This window comes from Podarcis pityusensis (assembly GCF_964106645.2).
Source record: "Podarcis pityusensis genome assembly, chromosome: 2".
Classification (NCBI taxonomy): Eukaryota; Metazoa; Chordata; class Lepidosauria; order Squamata; family Lacertidae; genus Podarcis; species Podarcis pityusensis.
Genome location: NC_138029.1, coordinates 15,561,139 through 15,582,198, shown reverse-complemented (window position 1 = coordinate 15,582,198; position 21,060 = coordinate 15,561,139). Strand labels below are relative to the sequence as shown.

The 21,060-nt window shown below is 41.5% G+C and overlaps 1 protein-coding gene across 1 annotated transcript in view; it reads right to left on the bottom strand.

Moving 5' to 3' along the window:
• LOC308470969 (cyclic AMP-dependent transcription factor ATF-7) overlaps nucleotides 1–21,060 on the bottom strand; it is a 107,148-nt gene that overhangs the window by 85,178 nt on the left and 910 nt on the right. The window lies entirely within an intron of this gene.

The window sequence follows — 21,060 nt, the reverse complement described above, 5'->3', positions numbered from 1 at the left end:
CACCAAACAGGTTTGTTTGTTTTATTGCTTTCAGCATATCCATGTTGAAACTGCAAGAACTAGACAAAGGTTAAGATATTCCTGGTAGGTTTTGGAATACAGCCATCACCTTTACTAAGGTAAAGCTTCTACTTCCAAGCACATGCGACTTTTCCCATCTATTTTGTAATTTGCTGCTACTATTACATCAGCCCTTTTTGTGTCAACCGCTAAAATGTTAGAACCAGGGGTGCCAACTTGAATAAAATATTGTGGTGGCCCAGGTAAGCCATGCCCTGCATAATCAATCACATGATGCAGTGCGCACACACACCATTTGAATGGGAAAGCCCATCAACTTCATCACTCAAATATTTTATTGTGGGAGCCAAAGCCCCCGTAGCCCCTAGGAGTTGGCTCCTACGGTTAGAGCAAAACCAATCTCTTAATTGTACTATCAAGACAGCAGATTTAATACATATTGACCAACCTGGCCATCCATCCAAAAAGCCCTTCTTGAGTAAGGCCTGGTCATCAAGTGAGCAATAGTAACAACAGCTTAACCCAATGGAGATATACAAATAGAGGGAGGGGAGACGAAATATTTCGCAAGGAGTTAGGATACTCTTCCCATACCCATCAGTGCAACTCCCTAATAACTTACATGAACTGTAATGCTTCTCTTAGGGTTCCTAGGAACTCAGTGAGTTTTCTGTAAGTGCAGTATTGTAGAGTCCCACACAAGGCTGATCTATACTTGCACAGAGGTCAGAGAGGGTGCATGTGTCATGCAGGGACAGCCTTCCAGAACTGTTATCACTTCAAATTTCAGCAGTGGTACCACATGCATGAAGGCTCCTTCATGCTGAAATAAAAATTCCTTTCTACATAGAAAGTAGCAAGTCAGGTACAATAGCTTTGTTCTCACTTTCTATTTTTATATAACAAGGGAGGATATCTTCCCCGTCTCTCCAAATCAGAGAGAGCATTTCAGAATACAGTACCTCACCACATCACCGGGTCATGTGGCCAGCATGACTAAGCCGCTTCTGGAGAACCAGAGCAGAGCACAGAAATGCTGTTTACCTTCCCGCTGGAGTGGTACCTATTTATCTACTTGCACCTTGACGTGCTTTCGAACTGCTAGGTTGGCAGGAGCAGGGACCGAACAACGGGAGCTCACCCCATCACCTTCTGATCGGCAAGTCCTGGGCTCTGTGGTTTAACACACAGCGCCACCCGCGTCCCGACCCTGCATGTGCAGATCACCCCACAGAAAAACCCACATTACTATTTTTAGGGGCAGGATTCAATGAATGAGCCCCATCAGTGGAAGCCTTGCACAAGGACTTCTGTTTGCACAAGGGGGCTCTCCCCACCCTTGAAACTGGCTTGGAGGGAGTCTGGAGAACCCCCAGAACAATGCATGGGGAGAGGAAAGTGGGATTGTTCTTTCTAGCAAACATAAATGTTTGACCTGTGGAACAGCCACTTTAGTGCAACACTGAACTACTCCCCAATTCTTTTGTTTAAAGTCTTGGACTTGTGTAGCTCAGGGCCTTGGGAAACATTAAGCAGTTAATTTAAAAGAGAAATTCCCACTGAGCCTAGGAGATGGTCCGTGAGGGTTTACTCTCAATGGGGTTGTCGCTCCATCTTCAAACAGCTGCAGTAACTTTTTGTTAACGCTGGAAGCTAGGACCCAAACCAATGGATTTAAGGTATAAGAAAGGAGATGTCGACTAAGTATCCGGAAGAACTTTCTGATTGTAAGAGCTGTTCAACAGAGGACTTATTTGGAAGGTGGTGGACTCTCCTTCCTTAGAGGTTTTTAAGCAGAGGCTGGATGGCCACCTGCCATGTATGATCTAGTTGAGATTTCTACATTGCAGTGACTTGGACTAGATGACCCTCAGGGTCCCTTCCAACTTTACAATTCTATGAAAAGGGATGAGAAGTTGTGCATGCAAAGTTTCAAGATACCTGGTGCTTATGAGCTTAATTTGGCTTTTATATCTGTTATCTCACTTTTTGAATGGTGTGTGCCTAAAACAGCTCATAACGTTCATAAAGGGGGGAAAGCCTTTAAAAGATTAACAGTTGAAGACAATAAACAATAAAAAATGGGCCTATAAGAAGAGGTGACTGGGGGGCAGGGAGATTTCAAGACAAACTAAAAAAACAAAAGACATGAAGAATTTATCAACTACAGTGGTCTAGACAAAAAGGTGAATCCTGCTGCTCTGTTGAGTCAGTACATTGGAAGAAGGTATGCAAACTCTTAGTTTCTCCAGCAGTGTCTATTAACTGGTTCACAAGGCTGCAACCAGAAACACTGTCACCTCATAAATCCACATTGAAATAGCCTTTTTCATTACAGCTTCTTAAAATATCCAGTTTTTCCAAGAATGTGAAATTTCAAGTAAATCTGTCTTCTATAAATTCTAAAGCATATGAAACTGTACTTGCATTGTTTGGGATCATACCTACAGCATGCTATTTAACAGCAAGGTTAATCTATTGCCAGATGCCAACTTCTAAATATTATATTGTCAGAAAAGGAAGCTAAGAACAGGAATGGAAAATACTTTAGATTCACAGCTAAGAATTCATTTTACCAAGGTCAACTTAATTATACCAGGAAACCTAGCCAGAGGGGGAAATGTCTCTTGCAGACTTTTAGAAGCTACCTGGAGGCAATTGAAACCCATCCAATTGAACCAGGGCAGGATCTTATTTCAAATTAGAAGACATATTTAGGTTAACCAAAATGTAAAGTAGGAATGTGCTAGGTCTGCTAAACTAGAAGTGTCTTCAAGGAACATACTAGCTGATAAAACGCAATAAGTTGGCTCAAGACAAGTGAGCTAGGACAGGTCAGATCAAGGGAAAACACCTCAAATTTAAAAATCTTATTGTAGCCGTCTCTGATTCTTTACAGGAAGAAGATATTTGAAGGAAAAGAAACAAAGATCTGTTCTTACCATGTATAGGCAACTATGGGAATACCAGGCTAAGCAACAGTTTTAAAGACCCTGTACACTTCATAAGAAAGCGTAATTATCAGTACCAGAGCTCCAGAAACCACATGCTCAGTCAGCACTGACAATGTCATGGGGCAGTCTCATTCCAATTAGCATCTTGCATTGCCCCTCCAATAACACCTAGTTCCCTGGGTCAGAGGACAGCAATAGCCAAAGGCACAGGCTTGAGCAAGCAGGGAGTACACAGTACCGGACAAAAATAATCTTCACCCACTTCCTTAGAAAAGGCAACTTTCTTGCTGAAACAATGACCCCTGCCTAGGAATGCCTAAAAACAGAGAAGCTTCTGCAACAAATAAACATGATGCTGAGAGTAGTCAAATAGGGGTGCTCCTGGAACCATCTTTGTTACTCAAGGCCCAGGTGACTTTGGAAGCTGGGAGCACCACTGCCTGGTTTCAGCTGGTGCAATCTCCAAGATAGAATACCACAATGTGTTCTTTATGCGGAGATCCTCTTTAAAACTGTCTAGAAATTGCAACAAGCGTAATATGTTGTAGCAAGAATGCTGGTAGGGCCAGCAAGCCACAAACATATTACAAGTATTTTAAAACAGCTAAACTGGTGGCCAGTTGCTTTCCAGGCCCAATGCAAGGTGCCTACTTTGCCATATACAGCCCTCAACTAATTGGGACTCAAGTACCTGTAAGCAGTGTTTGAAACTCCCATTGTTCTAGGTGCATTTTGAAACAGGGAATTTCATTAGCGCAAGCAGTTTCTGAGCTCTGGGCGCAGTACTGCGCCAAAGATTTCAGATTAAAACTGCAGAGTGGAAGGAAAAGAGGACCTTTTTCTGCCTCCCCACTTCTACCTACTTGCTGAAGATTGGAGAAGAGACCCTCTTAAGAATATTAGGGGGGTGGGCAGAGGAAGGACTAGACCATGTGAAAAATGAATATTTCAGCTGCAGTTCATTCATTTTCAGCTTTGTATTCTTGTTATTTAAAAAGTGCACCATTGTTGCGTTGTTGGATTCCGTTGTTGCACCCATAACCTAGGTTTAAGGTGCCATTTAGCTCCTAGCTTTCATATCTCAGTTTCTTACACTGCCTGTAAGCATGCCTTTTCCTATATTGACCTGCTCATCATTAACATCAGCCAATGAGGTTCTCCTGGTGGTGGTCCCCTCCTTGGTATGAGGTAAGTGGAGGTATCTGGAACTCCCTCCCTGCTGAGGTGTGTCTGGTCCCCTCTCTCAATAGTTTCAGGTGGTTAATTAAGACACATCTTTTTCAGCAGGCATTTGGAGCAACGGAGACCAGATTGTTGTAGCTGCTGCTATTAGTAATTGCTCTTTAGTGAGCTGTTACCTGTTTTTAAAGAATTTCACTACTTTATCAGTATTTATGTGTTGTAACCTGCCTTGCGGCTTGTGCAAAGGGTGGTATAGAAGTCATATAAATAATTAAACCAGCTTAGGTTATGGGAGGGCCTTCTTGATAGTGGTGCCCGCCCTGTGAAATGCCCTCCCATCACATGTCAAGGAAATAAACAACTATCTGACTTTTAGAAGGCATCTGAAGGCAGCCCTCTTTAAGGAAGTTTTTAATGTTTGAAGTTTTATTCTGTTTTTAATGTTCTGTTGAAGGCCGCCCAGAGTGGCTGGGGAAACCCAGCCAGATGGGCAGGGTAGAAATGATAAATAATAATAATTTATTATTATCATCATCATCACTACTACTACTTTGACAGATGGGCAAACAAATGGGCCTTCAGGGCCCTCAAATCCCTACACAAAAGAGGAAGAACTGAGTAATTTGGTTTCTGGGCTGTATATTCCTGCAGGAATCACAATAATGCTTTATTCCAGAGGATAGTGCCAATAGCAGCCAGCCACCCATAGCAAAAGGGGCACAAATATCATATTGGATCAAAGACAAGAGCAACTGCAACATGACTGATATTCTGCAAGTGTAATTCATATAACCTTCCACAAGGGCATAGTCTGAAGGTATGTGACCACCTTGCTAATGCTAAACAGCAAATGTGATGACAGAAGAGCAAAAGCAATGGCATGGAAAATCTAAGGGAGCGACCACAGAATAATTTATTTCTTTTGCCCCGCAAAGCCTCCCAGGTAATACCATTTTGGAGAAACCGATAAAGTCCAACACTGAATGCCCAAAGTGCTTTCATTTAAGTACACTTTCAAATAGGATTTTCAAAGTGACATCACATTACATTTTGCAGTAAGAAAGGCCAGGTTTTCGTTCCAACGAAAACAATTGTGAAAATAAGCAAAACTCCCTACTTCAAAGATTTGCACACAATGCTCTCCTCAGAAATTTCAACTGTTGCCTCTGGTTGGGCCAAGACATGACCTAGGGATCCCTCACAAACCCAGTCCTTCGTAGAACTGCTTTTCAGCTAGCTAGGAGCAAATGGTGGACACAGCAGAAAATCCCACTACATGAGACATCAGAATGCACTCAAAAATTTATTGCCAGTTGACAGCAATCCCATTTACAACTTCAAAGCAAATGTGTTTTCTTTCATTTGATTCCTTCATTTAGCATAGGCTTTATAAACAGTTATTGGGAAATTTATAATGTTTCTTTCAAGTATCTTTCTTTCAAGCAATTTCAGATTCTGGTATGTAGTCAAAACCTTGAGAAACCATACTAGCTATCACACTTGCTTTGCTCACCAAACACACATAATATTATCTCACGAAGGAAGATACTAAAACACAAATCAAAGGAATGCGGGGAAGGCAGAGAAGCATAGAGTCACAGAATTGTAGTTTGTCCACTTTTGGCCCCCACCCTGCATTTAACTCTAGTCAAATATTGGGGTGTTAGGGGAAGGATAGGGCCTCTGGTGGGGGACACGCTGTGCTACTGGGATAGTTTGCCACCTTTGGTCCCCACCCTGCAGTCAGCTCTCGCCTGTGGCTCCTAGAAGCTGTCAGCATGTGACAGCAGTCACACCCTGGAATGCCTCTGACTGGCTGGCTAAACCAGGTGAGGGTAGCCGATGGGTCTCAAACCCTTGGTGAGTTAGGGACTTCCCCTGCATGTGAAGGTGGGCTCCGGCAGATTGAGAAGATGAGCCCAATAGCAGGTCCAACAGTCAGGAAGGTGGTTTCTGAACATGCTGTAGAGGGCAGGCGGGGCTGGTCAACCTGGGAAGGTAGCCCATCTAGGAGATGGAAAACTTGTGGGAAACTTGTGAAAAATGCTGGACAGAAATTAAGAGAGACTTAGATAGTTGGTCAAAATTGAAACTTTCTTTGTTAGGCCGAATTGCTGCTATCAAGATGAATGTATTGCCAAGGATGTTGTTTTTATTTCAAACACTTCAGGTTTTGGACAAAACGGAGTGCTTTCAGAAGTGGCAGAGAGATATTTCTAAGTTTGTCTGGCAGGGCAAAAAGCCCAGAATTAAGTTTAAGATATTAACTGATGCAAAACAAAGAGGGGGCTTTGCCCTGCCAGACTTAAAGTTGTATTATGAAGCCGCAGCGTTCTGCTGGCTAAAAGACTGGCTACTTCTTGAAGACACTGATGTGTTAGATTTGGAAGGGTTTAACAATGCTTTTGGATGGCATGCATATTTATGGTATGACAAGGTTAAAGCAAATAAGGCCTTTAAGAACCATATTGTCAGAAAATCACTGTTTAATGTCTGGACAAAATATAAAGACTTGCTGGAAAATAAAACACCAAGGTGGCTTTCACCTTTGGAAGCTAAGGCCCGAAAAAGACCCAATATGGAGGCTAAATGGCCAAAATATTGGGAAATACTAGAAAAGGATGGAGATAACTGGAAATTGCAGAGTTTGGAGAAAATGAAAGACAAAGTGCGAGACTGGTTACATTACGCTCAGATTAAAGAAGTTTTTAAAAATGACAAGAAACTAGGGTTCCAGGTGGAGAAATCGAAACTAGAAACAGAATTGTTAGAACCAAAGACTAAGGTACTTTCAAGGATGTATAACTTGCTGTTAAAATGGAATACACAAGATGAAACGGTTAAATCGGCTATGATAAGGTGGGCACAGGACATTGGGTATAATATCATGTTTGAGGACTGGGAAAGGTTGTGGAGTAATGGATTGAAATTTACTGCATGTAACGCTTTGAAAGAAAATGTAATGAAAATGATTTATAGATGGTATATGACCCCAGTCAAACTTGCAAAAATTTACCACCTGACTGACAATAAGTGTTGGAAATGTAAAGAGTGTGAGGGAACGTTCTTCCACCTCTGGTGGACTTGCCCTAAAGTGAAGGCGTTCTGGGAAATGATTTATAATGAATTGAAAAAGGTATTTAAATATACCTTCATTAAGAAACCAGAGGCTTTCCTTTTGGGTATTGTCGGCCAAGGGGTGGTAAAGAAGGACCAGACATTTTTTATGTATGCAACAACAGCAGCAAGGATACTTCTCGCAAAACACTGGAAAACCCAAGATCTACCCACACTGGAAGAATGGCAGATGCAACTGATAGACTATATGGAACTGGCTGAGATGACTGGCAGAATTCGTGACCTGGGAGAAGAGAGGATTGAGGAGGACTGGAAGAAATTTAAGAATTATTTACAAAAATACTGTAATATGAGTGAATGCTAAACAGGATGCTAGATCAAAATAACTGAGCACCACTAAATTTAGAGGATTTTAAGAAAATAAGTAAGATTGTGAAAATTTAACTCCTTTCGAGAACTAGAAGATTATGAAACACAGAAGGGATATAAGAATGTAAATAGGATAATAAATTGCTGACAAAATGTTATAACGATGAAAGTGGGAGCGGGAGATGTGAGGAAGTCCAAAGAAAATGTGAAATTATGTTAAGACAAATGTTATATTGTTTATTATGTTTATTTCTATTGTAAAACCCAATAAATCGTTTAAAAAAAAAAAAAAATAGGAGATGGAAAACTTGTGGGATATCTTCAGGAGAAGAAACCCTACATAAATCCAGAGTAGAGTCCCTAAGATGACTGGATGGTGCTTTGAACTCCTCCTTCCAGCAACTCCTGCAGCCAAGCTGGTGCCAAACGTATTGCTCTTGTTTTCTTTGAACATCAGCAAGGCCGAGAGTGGGGGTCTTGTCATCTCAGCAGCCAAGACCTACACACACGCTGCCCTGGCTTGCACCCCAGGGAGGTTGCTTTGCTGCTGCTAATGCAGCAGTTCGACTTCACCCCCAGAAGCACTCTGCATTGTCTCTTGAGACAGATGGATGCCAACAATAACAAGGCACCACCTCAGTAAAAGCTTTGTTCCACGTCCCTGGTACTTGAATCTCTAAAGTGGAAGGTACACCAACAGATTCTAGATCTCAGGAGAAAGCATTAAAGGCCTTTTTGGACATAAATCACAAGCACCTTGAATTGGAGCAAGAAGAAACCCATGCAGACAAACAAGAACTGGAGTCTCTTTTTGTGAGCAAATCAAAACCAGAGTTACACAATTATGAGTGCTGCTGTTTATTTAAGGTCTTCAAAGAAGCTCCTCTTAGGGGACATTGCTGTAAAGTAGTATGGAAGTTACAGGTGCTGCTGGCCAGATTGGGAGGCAGAAACCATCAGTATAATCCAGTCAAAATGCAGGGCCCATTGATTTCAATGCTTAAATACCCAAGCTTATAATCTTCCCTGTTAAAAGCAAGGCTATGTAAGAGCTCAGCTATGGCTGGCTGTCATCCCACTTTTTAAAAGAGATGAATATGCACTGACTCATTTGCCTCAAGTTTATGCACACTAGCTAATTTTATTGGCACTACTCCCTCACAATTATCTTTGAACACCATTAGTACTCAGACCTATGATAATAAACAAACCTAGGTTAAACCTCTTTGATGCTTTTGAATTATGGTGCTGGAGGAGACTCTTGAGAGTCCCACGGACTGCAAGAAGATCAAACCGACCCATTCTGAAGGAAATCAGCCCTGAGTGCTGCTCACTGGAAGGACAGATCGTGAAGCTGAGGCTCCAATACTTTGGTCACCTCGTGAGAAGAGAAGACTCCCTGGAAAAGACCCTGATGTTGGGAAAGATGGAGGGCACAAGGAGAAGGGGACGACAGAGGACAAGATGGTTGGACAGTGTTCTCATAGCTACAAACGTGAGTCTGACCAAACTGCGGGAGGCAGTGGAAGACAGGAGTGCCTGGCGTGCTCTGGTCCATGGGGTCACAAAGAGTCGGACACGACTAAACGACTAAACAACAACAACAACAGGTTAAACCTCTAAAAGACAAAACACAGATAAAATCTGGTGAGGTTACTAGACCAGGCTTCCTCAACCTCGGCCCTCTAGATGTTTTTGGCCTACAACTCCCATGATCCCTAGCTAGCAGGACCAGTGGTCAGGGATGATGGGAACTGTAGTTTCAAAACATCTGGAGGGCCGAGGTTGAGGAAGCCTGTACTAGACTATGGATGGGATTCAACTAATGAGTTTCATCAGCTGAAACCCTTGTCCAGTGCCTTACAATGAGGCTGAATTCCTCCCTTAAGCAGCAAACGTGTCAGCAGACAACTTCTTACTTTTTACATGTGGTAAGAGAACATGTTCTTGCTAGAAAGAAAAATTGTGAGTTCGTAGTATAGGAAATGTTACAGTTCCCTGTAAGCTAAGAACACTTTGATTACCGTAAGCCATAAAATGACTCCTTCCTACTTTGCTGTCAAAAGTGCAAGAACAGCCAGGCGTAGCTTGCCTTGCAAAAGCAGTAAAATCTCTCCCAGTAAAAATGCAAGGAAGGAAGTATGTGCTTTGAAATAGGCTCCAAAAAGAGTATCATTCCTTAACAATGTTTCAGAGGAAACACAATTCAGCAGAATGTTCACTGAACCTTCTGAAGTACATAGGAAAAAATATTGGCCAGAAGGAGCTGATCTATGGAAAGAGCCAAGTGCAAGTACTTGTAACTTCTGAAATCTACCTACTATCCTACAGGAGTCCCCAAATTTGCATTTCTCCTTTGCCCCAAAGAACATACCAATCTTACACATTCAAAAGCTGTTGGTTGGCACATCTGTCTGTCTCAAGAGACAATGGAGTACGCCTCTAGGGGTGCAATCAAACCTCTGCATTAGCAGCACCAAAGTGACCTCCCCAGGGCACAAGCTCTGAGCAGTGTGTATGTATGTATCCTATCCTCTGCCATGCATCTTCTGTTTTATAATAAAGGAGAAGATTCCAAATTACCCCTCAAATCCCACAGCCTGCAACTAGAAAATCTACTTAGCAAAATGAGGACATTTTTGGAAGCCTGTGACACTGCATGCCCACTGTCCACCTTTTGTCTAAACCTTGAAAGCTATAAACTTTGCTTTTACAGCCAGAACACAATATTCTTAGAACTCAAAACAATGGTACCAGATTCTAAGTACTACTTTTGGCACCATGTCACGCAACCAGATATATACTTTTCAGATAAGGAAGAGGTCTGATAGTTTATTAACTATTTCCAATTAGGAGACTTTTCATTATTCCATCTCAAAAAGCTGCTTACACCACTTGAACAGAAACGAACATGCAAACCACAGCAGTAGAACATAGCTTGGATGCCAAGAACCATGAGTAGAAGGAAGTTTGCTTTATCTTCTCTGCCCTCAAAAAGCATCTTGAGTGGATCAAGGGATCCCTTTGAACAACATGAAATAGGGTGCTGTGGGAAGGGAGAATTGTCCAAAATTGAGAATGCCTAAAACTGCATTAAAATTGTACTCCTAAAGGTTATTAAACTGATAGGCTCCTTTATAGAAGGCAATACTTTTTGTACATGTAAGGATTTATTTATTCATTTTTTTTATATCCCACTCTTTAGCTGAGAAAGCTCCCACAGTAGCATACAAAAGCAATGCAACAGTGTCCCATCCCATAGGCTTACAAAAGACATGACAGAAAAAAGGAAAACGGGGTGGAAACGGAAGAGGAAACAAGCAAACTTGGGTACCTTCTTCATGTTCTTTTAATGACTGGCATGGATGGAAGTGGGCTGCTGCTCACAGTTCAAAAACAGGGCTTTGTAAGCAAAATCTTGCATCCCTCAGCAAAGGGAGACAAGACTGTTGGTCCATATTTATTTTTAAAATATTATTATTATTTATTAAATTCAGACCTATAGCAATATATGTATAAACGTAAAGGTAAAGGGACCCCTGACCGTTAGGTCCAGTCGCGGACGACTCTGGGGATGCGGCACTCACCTCGCTTTATTGGCCAAGGGAGCCAGCGACCAGCATAAATAAACCACTTCTGCGAACCAAAGCAGCACACAGAAACCCCGTTTACCTTCCAGTCGGAGTGGTACCTATTTATCTATTTGCACTTTGACGTGCTTTCAAACTGCTAGGTTGGCAGGAGCAGGGACCGAGCAACGGGAGCCAAAATAACCCACCCAAACCCATAAGCTGGGGAAATAATAACAAAATACCATAAACTCTTATCCTATATAAGGTGATAAACAGGTGATAAACAGTTTGCACCAACTGAAAAGTTTTATACAGTAATGTGAGGAGTCCTCTATTTTTGTTTTCAGCCATATACATAGCCCATATTTGATTTTTTTTTACCGTGCATGCAGCATCTTGTTATAAAGTCTTTGTGATACCATGTGTGTTCACACAAACAGGTTTTGAAAACATTCCATCTCAATATTGTTTCCACAATATAAATATTTCCCCCTGTTACATTTAGCAAGCTCATTTTCTGTTACAAAATGCCTGCTAACTTTTACTGCATGAAAGCACAACACTGGTAGGAAACCAATGCATTTTCCTAAAATCCCCATATGCCAAATTTGTCAATGGATTTCCCTGTACAATACATAATTATATTTCCCAGAAGCATTTTAACATACTTCATAAAGAAAATGAAACCAATCTTAAGGTAGGAGCTAATGACAAGCAACAGAAGTGCCCAGATACAGTAATAGGAATCAGAATTGTGGTTGGAGTTTCAAAGAGAAACTTCAAAGTCAGGAGAAACTTTGTAACAGCTTATCCCAGACTGCAGACTTTGGGGGAAGACATCCTCAAGACTCCTTAAAGAATTTTTAATTGCAGATAATCTTTATTATCAACTCAATTAGAGTAGCTATAGTGTAAGATGCCTGACACTTTTCAGTGACTGCTTATGGTGAAAACAAGAAGTATAATCATCTGTAGTGACAGCATTATGGAACCCAGTAGATATTCTGAGTTAATGCAGAGTTAATTCAGGCATCAAGCCAAACCATGGCTTGCCCCACCATGCTTTAGTATCCGAAGACAAACCACAGTTTAGAGCTCCTTGCCTGCTTTTCTGTTTCATTTGTTCAACACTCCAGGTTCAGTGACCTCTGGAAGGGAGCAATGCCCATAGGTATCATGATGCCAAACCATAATTAACAGAAACCACAGTTTACAAACCCACTTCAAACATCATTTCAGATTCTTGTTTTGCTAGACAACTGCAACCATCTTTTGTCAATTCAGACATACTGTCAAAACATAGTTAAGCCTTCCTAACCATAGTTTGGCATGATGTCTGAACTGAGCCACAGATTCCAAGCTTACATATCTAATGCCTGACTCACAGTACTGTTTCTTTAGGACAATTTTGCTAGCCAAACAACTGTTCCCAAAAAATAACTTTTTGCAGCTACGTTCAAAGCGGTAAATCATCTTTGTTTCTTTCCCACTTAAAGATTTTAACATGATATGGTGGAATGTTACATTTTGTTGAAAAGCAAAGTTTCAGCTACAGTAGCAAAGTCTCATGTACTGTTTTAATTATCCTGCTGCTACAATGTCGCAGAATAATTTCAGCTACAGCGTCTGTAACCCGAGGTACCACTGTACAGTAGTTGAGGTTTTGGATGACTGGGGGAAATTATGTTGTTACAAACATGGGAAGTACGTTACACAAATTGATTGCTTTTCTGATTTTTTGTCAATTATTTAAAGTCTTTGAAAGGAAAGGTTTTTGTTGTTGTGTCATTTTTGTTTATGCTTTGTTGATGTGGAATGTTATCAGTAAGTAAGTAAATAAATAAATAAATAAATAGCAAATTGACTAGTTCTGCTGCTCTGGATTATTTTTCCTATAAACAAAGACAAGATTCTCTGTCACCACATGCTGGCACAAGTCATACTCCGAGGCCATGCCACAATTTGTTAAACTGAGCTTCTGAAGGTTGCAACATGAAATATTCTATTTCCCAAAGTCTCATATGCCTTGGAGGGCCAGAAACGAACTTTTAACATGAGAAAAGTTGGGGTCCCCAAGGTTCTAAGAGCTAATAGAACTGACCATGCCCTCCTTGATTCTCAATGGCACTTCTGAGTTAAATTTTATCCTGGTGCAACCCCACCAGAGTTTAAAAGAAGGAAGCCGATGTTTGATCAGATATAAATTTAGTGCTTTCTCATACATTGCTTTCTCCAACTAGAATTTCATGGAGGATGGGACAAGGAAAACAGAAGTTACTGTGCTCTTTTCATATCACTTTGGGCTGACTATGCATTGGTTTAAAGCTACTAGATCAGACATCAGACTACTATAGAAGATACAAGTAGAAAACAACAGACACCGAATTGGCAGGACCAAGGAGTTTCTCTCCCCAGGCTATGGGTGATACCAGTGAGGCCATGCTCAGTAACTTACCCATTGATTTCAGTAGGTCTGCTCCAAAAATGACCCTCTGGTATCTCCCAACTGCCTTGATTAAATATAATCCACTTATATTACCCAAAAGTTACCAATTGCTTTGCTTTAGCTTCATAAGTAGGGAAAGTCACCAGGCAAAGAAACTGACAAGGCTTTAAGAAGTTGAGCTAGCGTCAGGAAAGTGCAGCACTCCCCAAATATGGGAACAGGTATCTTGTTAAGTGTCAAATACCACATTACAAAGATATAACAGGGCATATGGGCGGCAGGTAACTTACATACCTTAGTTGAATGTCAAACTATTGCCATATTCTCACTACATGAAGGACTGCTGGGTTATTACACATAATCAAATGTTTCTCAAACCTTTTAAATTCCCCGCATCCTGTTAATGTATCTTCTGGGACTAACCTAGATAACCCCACACTTGCTGGTGATTTGATATGCAAGTGTATAGCCATTTTCCTTGCAATGTCTTTCCCGCATCCTACAGCTCCGTGCAAGAGCCATGGATGGGACAAACTGATATCAAGGGTGCCTTTAGAAAGCCCTGACTGTGGGGAGCTCCGAAAAAGTAATAATTATAATTTGGATTATAATTTGGTCTTTTTTATTTTAGTTTTTTATTTTAATTGGATTATTACGATTGGATATATTAATTGGATGTTTTTTATTGGAAAATTAATAAAAATTATTTTAAAAAGAAAGAAAGCCCTGAGTTAAAGGACAGATGCTGAGCAACTCCCTTCTTGAGCCAATGCTTGCACAATTTATGTTGAATGCCTGTCTGAAGAATTCCTCAGCCACTGAAAGTCTTCCAGCAGCTCCTGTTCGTTCCCTCAAAGTTCCAGAATTCAGAGTCCTCCGCAGTTCTCTCCTAGTCCCCTGCCTTGCCGGAAAGTCCCGACTCCTAATTCACCACAAGTCAACCTAGGATTTAAACTGAAATAGTTTACTCTTCAGACTGAGCCTAATCACACATGGAAAAATCATGATATATTGATTTGGAACTCATGAGTTTTCAACAGTGAAAGCAGATGTCTTACTTGCTTCTTGTTGATCCCTGAACATCCCACCACTGCATTTTGAAAGATATTTGTAACTAAGAGGGCCAGGAAAAACCTAAAGAAATGAAAGTAGGAATTCCCAGAAGATCCTAGCCACAACATAAGCAAGCATCTTCAAGACAAGCATGAAGGCCCCATATTCTTCCCCAAATGCCCTCCAATACAGATACACACACTCTTCTTAAAGTTGCCAAACACAAAAAGTGCACCACTGCACGCAACGCAATGGAAAACTAAACAGGGGGGAAAAGAGGCAGGAACAGAATAATTCCATATAGATTTGATTACCCAAGGTCTTAGCAACACCTAAGAAATATTGAAACCTGAGGCTAGTAATTAATTCAAATGGGAAGGACAGACTTCAAATTCAGCTCTAATTGTTCCCTAAAGGCAGCTTCCTGAACAAATCCACCCTGAATAATTGCCGCTTTCAAATGGGAGACTAGTACCTTTGTTTACAACAGTGTTATCAGTTACAGATAGGTAGCCGTGTTGGTCTGCCATAGTCAAAATAAAAAAAATCCTTCCAGTAGCACCTTTAAGACCAACTAAGTTAGTTCTTGGTATGAGCTTTCGTGTGCAAGCACACTTCTTCAGATATCTGTTCAATGTGTCAAAGTATCTCCAAATCCAAGGGGGTGGGGAATCAAATTGTTCCTAGACAAAACTCAACTGAAGCATAAACTAGGCCCACTAGGCAACAGCACCAAGAGAGTTCAATGCTTACCCACTGCAACTTTCAATAACTGATCGTCTCTACTAGGAGTAGTTAACCTGTGGGCCAGATCCAGCTTGGAAAGGAAGACATGCAAAGTGGCCTACCAAGTCCCCACAGCTTTATCACCCAAATTCAGCACTCAGATTAGGCGATACAGCACTCTGCTGGGGTGAAGACTGGAACCACTGCATTTTGACCTTCAGTTTGTCTCACACAGACACAAACCACTCTCTCCAAGTTGGGGGCGGAGGGATAATGCCTTTTCCTCTTCACAAAGACAATTCATTATTGTTGTTGTTACCTGCCCTTCACCAGCAGGTCCCAGAGCAGGTTACCATAATTTAAAATTCAGAAATAAAAACAGTTATACAGGAAGAGGTTGATTCCTGAAAACACACATCTCAGGTGTCAGAGGCCAGGGTAAAGAGGTGTGTCTTCAGCATTCATCAAAAGCTGGCTAGTGAAGGAGCCAGATGTCTGTACTGTATGTGTGGCACGTGTACATGTGGGGATGAGTGTGAGCATGTGCACACAACTATGCATTGGCCATGCCCACCACTGGCATGTGGCCTTCAGGGGTGTTAATGTGGCGGTCAAGCTGAAAATGATTAGCCACACTTGAACTATGCAATCTATAGCCTCCTGGTCCCATTGTTTCTGCTGAGAAGCACCTAAGGTCACGCCTAGAGAGGAACAGTTATCTGGAGTGAGGAATTTCTGGCCAGAAAGGAAAGTTATTTTTGCTGCTTGCAATCACTTCCTGGTTGGAGAAGTGATGCATACTGCAACGGTAAATCACCCCCATCAAGGAGGGGGGACACTGCTTCACAGAGCAGTGATGGCCACCTCCATTTCAGCCTACTGTCTATCTGGTTTGAGAGAGGGCCAGCTTTGAGGATTCTGATGTTTTGCCTGCTTGCCTGAGGGCCAGGGAAGAGCCTAGAGGGAGAAGACAGATCCTGCCTTGGAGGCAGCATATCTTCCCAATTACACAGGACATTGAAATTTCTACAGGATGGATATGTGTGTGTGTGTGTGATCATGGATTTTTGACTTACAGTAAAATGCTATTTGTATTTTGTGTTTGCTCATCTATACTTACATGAATTGATCATATTATTATGGGCATTTTTCTATATTATTAAAATTTCTATATTATTCTCCCCCTGCTGTCTCTGCTTACATTGTTGTTATACTGATTCAATTTTGACAGCTTATTGACAATTTTAGCTTGAGTTACTAATCACTTTGGAATAAAAAACCCAGGCTACCAAGACAGTTCTAAATTATAACCATAATAAACAATACTGGAGGCATGACTGAAACAACCAGCCATGTTAACTGTACAATCAGTAAAAGTGCATCTGAGAAAATGCCGTTTTTTCAGCCTAGCGGCTAGCCCATAACAACAATGATCAAGCAACTTGTCAGTCAGTGCAATCCATTTTTTCCTGCTATATCCATACCAAGTAAAGATAAAACTTTTGATGACAGGGATCACCTACATTCCCCCCTGCCTCCATTTCTTTGCTAATATGTGTTTGTAAATCAAAGATGTTTATTACAAAACCTATATTGAAGGCAGACTACAAATGCAGCTAATGTCTGTTGACCCACCACAGTTGTTACTTTTGGTTCATCAGTGGTTGCTACGATTATGGTGTTCATATGACTAAATAACAGAAGTTCAAATAAGGCTACAAAAGGGAGACATCATTCTAGTAGGTGAACAACCATGTTCATGTGCCCAATTCAGCAGTCCATTGCTACAAAAAGCTCACCTTTGTCCAGTAAGCTGGAAAACCCATAGCCCAATCCTAAATAAGGTCCCCAGAGATCCCACAGCATTCCATGGAACTTACTCTATAATAAGCAGTCCAATAGCATCTTGCGGTTTGTGTGCAAATATGAGTGGGAACATAATGTAGAGATGGAGAACCTGCAGTCAGAAAGGCATTTTAAATAAAGAAAATGGACCAATAGTAATATTTAGGGTGGTATTCAATTAAGTTTGGCATAGAGTAGACCCACCAAAATTAATTGACACTAACATAATAATAGTTATTCATTTCAGTGGGTCTACTCCAAGTCAAATTTAGCTGAATACCACCCTTCACATTTACATACATCATTGCAAGTGTTCCAGAGTACTTTATGTACACTTTCCTAGTCATTCCTATAGTAATTATGTAAGATAAACTAGCATTACTATTCTCATACTACAAATGGGGAACCGTAGGCAAGAGAATAGCTGCCTGCCCAAATCCATGAGTAAGAAGAACTGGGGGACTTCCTGGTTCATAGCTCACTTTTGGCCACTATTCTTGAGTAGCTCTGAACTCTTAAGTTCAGTCTTTTTGGCACCCAGCTTTTTAATTGCATTTTTACAGACACACCACAGACCACCCAAATGAAGCCACTTGGGGACCACAACAACATAAAGACCCTCACCAGTTGCTAGAATGCCTCAGAACATCTGAGTAGTAGAACCACAGAGTAAACAACAGGAATTAAGAACATTTTGCCAATCCTGAGTAGATTGACAGAATCAAGGAATCAAAATTTCTTCAAACACTTAGGCACATAACGGACAAGGCAGCTGGGATTTTTCTAACTACAATAAAATATAATAAGCAACAACTGTAGAGACAAGTCCTTTCAGTCCCTCACAAATCACAATTTTCAAATTACAAGTAAAACTGAACAAGCAATTCCTGGGAAACAGATATGCTCTTTGCTGCCCCATGACTGCTCAGTTTGGATAGAGACAAAGGGACAGATAATCGAGTCACTACTGAACCTCATATTTTGAGTAGATCAGAGAAACCATGAAAATATTAGCCAGAGGGGTGGGAAACAATATTTCTAAAAGCTGGCTTGTTGCTTTAGCGTGGATGGCACTGCTCCATTTTTCATGGATCTGCCCTAGATCTGACAGAACCACTTTATTTGAACCTCAGAGGCAATGTCTTTTTGACTTGGGAAAGTCTAAGAACCTGGGCAGTAGATCCATTTATAACACTGGTAGCCAACACGGTGCCCTCCAGATGTTGTTGATAATGGACTACAGCTCCCATCACTCCAGACCACTGTCTGTGCTGGCTGATAATGATGGGAACTATAGCCCAACATTATCTGAAGGGCACTTCTGGTTTATATTATATATGGACATGAAGCTCAAAATGCAGGCAGTAGCAGCTGGATGCCCCAAAATATAGCTACTTGGTAAGGGCTAGTCTAGTTTTTTTGCTAACTGAACATGCATGAAATAGCTTCACTACTTTGTTTTACAGAGGGTGGGGGGAGAAACAGGTTTCAGAACTCTACTCTTATTTAGCAGTGCACACAGTTTCATAGCTCATATCCATCACTGGTTATCAACTTACTTTTCCATATGGATAAGTAATTAGTAAATGCAGAGTGTAACATAACCAATAGCATAGAGGAAATATTTTGACTTTAACCCTTGAAGGTGATGTAGCAATTGTTTGCACACAATTCTAAGCCATAGTTTGGTTTGGCAAAGCAGCAATGCAACAGAGGAGAAGCAAAGTGGTGACAATCTCCTCTCCAGGTGCCACATGTCTTCTCATGCAAACTAAGTCATGGCTTGGCTAAACTTTACATGTGAATGAGGTCAATGACTAAGAGGGAACCTGCAAGTCCATAGCTTAAAGCTCATCTCAGTCGTGAGCCACTGTTCATCGACCCCATCTGCTACCTGTGATAGTTAAGACATTACAGAGCCATTTTTACAAGAGATCATGCATGAAGTGTTTGGAATAATCAAAATGAACTGTATAAATGCTAAGTTATTAGAACACAGAGTGTAACTATGTAACTAACAGTACCGTCACTAAAATTAGAGCACTTCCAATCAAGTTGGTTGAGCCAGTGTGTGTACTGCAAGAGCCCATATCATTTTTATATAACTAACTCTCGTAACATTAGAGGAATCACAAAATATTGCCAAGTAAATTATGCACATTAAACAGTTTATCAGTAAAACAGAAGAAAACTTTTTCCATTCAATACTGAAACTTTATTTTATTTATTTATTTGAGAGAGAATAGAGAGAACAGATAGGCTGTCTTAAGTTGGCAATTAAGTGCTGCCTGACCCTCAAAATATTGAGATAAACAAGCCAATCAAGATCCCATTTCAAAGCACTGTGAATATGAAAGAAACCAAGCAAATAAAATGTTAGCTGTGAACAGTTATCAGCAAAACCAGCCTGGCAAAATAATCTATTCCCTCCACTCCTGAAATGTAGTTGAAGACTGCTGCATTAACATTTACATCCAACTCACAGGGACTGCAAGGGTAGGATCAATATTCATGTTCCTTCCATTGACACCATGTTGTTCACTAAATTTGACAGTGGGGCAATTCATTCATTTTCCTTCCACACAATATATTCCTGTACTGAGACATTCTATATCAAAGTCATTCTGACAAACCCACTAGCCTCTACATGAAATTCCTCAAATCACCCCTCACTATATTCAGAAATCAAGGGCCTGACATCAGAGACCAGTACCATTGGGCAGTGCTGAGTCCACAGCAACTTGAGAGACCTCCCAAGCTTAACTAGCTGTCACTTTGGGCATTAACATCACACTGTTATCTGTGCTCCAAGTAGGCATGGTTGTGGCATTTTAAATGAGCAGTCACCCTCCACTCACTCAGCTGAATCCTCCATGTAAGCAACAGCAGGAGCTGAGGATAGCACCACCTCACAGCTGTAGTAGGCAAGCAACTGGAGGTAGCTGTTCCATGTGTGTGCAAACAATGGTGGCAAGAAACAAATGTCATCTCCATTTCAATGTATCTGAAGAAGTGTGCATGCACACGAAAGCTTATACCAAGAACAAACTTAGTTGGTCTCTAAGGTGCTACTGGACAATTTTTTTATCTCCATTCACTATTATCCTTTGGGTGCCCGGCCTGGAGGACTGGGCCACCCAACCTCCATGCTGTCCAGAGACAGAGATGGCAGCAAGGCGCAGCTTTAATATCTGATTGCCAACTGAAGCAAGCAAGCATAATGTCTCTGCACACATACACCATCCCCAACTGTTTGATGTGGTGGGTGCAACAACCATACTGCAGCCACTTTTAACTGCTCTGCCGCTCACTCGAGAAGCAGCAGGGGTAGAGACCAAGAACGGCAGCAGATCCACCCCCTTTCTCTCTCTCAAGGGGGGTAGCTTGGAGAACCAACTAACAAAGACCCCCCCCCCAACTTGTTACCATCTCAGTAGCCAGCACTGCTGCTTGGAGGGCACCTTCTTCCGTGCTACGCAAAGCAGGTAAGCACATGGCATTCCCCCTATCTGTACACTCGCCTGCCCTCTTAACTCTGGGCGGCACTGAGAATTGGATCAATCACCACCCACCGGGGGGAGTGGACAAGCCAGTGGAAGCAGCTGCTTCATCGGAGGCGTGATTGAGAGTGGCAAGGAGCTGTTGTTGCTAGTCACTCACCTGCTCACTTTTGGGTGGTGCAACGGGCTGCATCCTATCTACCATACCACCCAGGAAGAAAGAGCAGAGCGGGGCAATGACTGCTTTTGGCTGACAAGAGGTGGTCCTGGGAGGCAACTGCAAAAGTAGCCCCTGCTTGCTCACCCTTGTACCC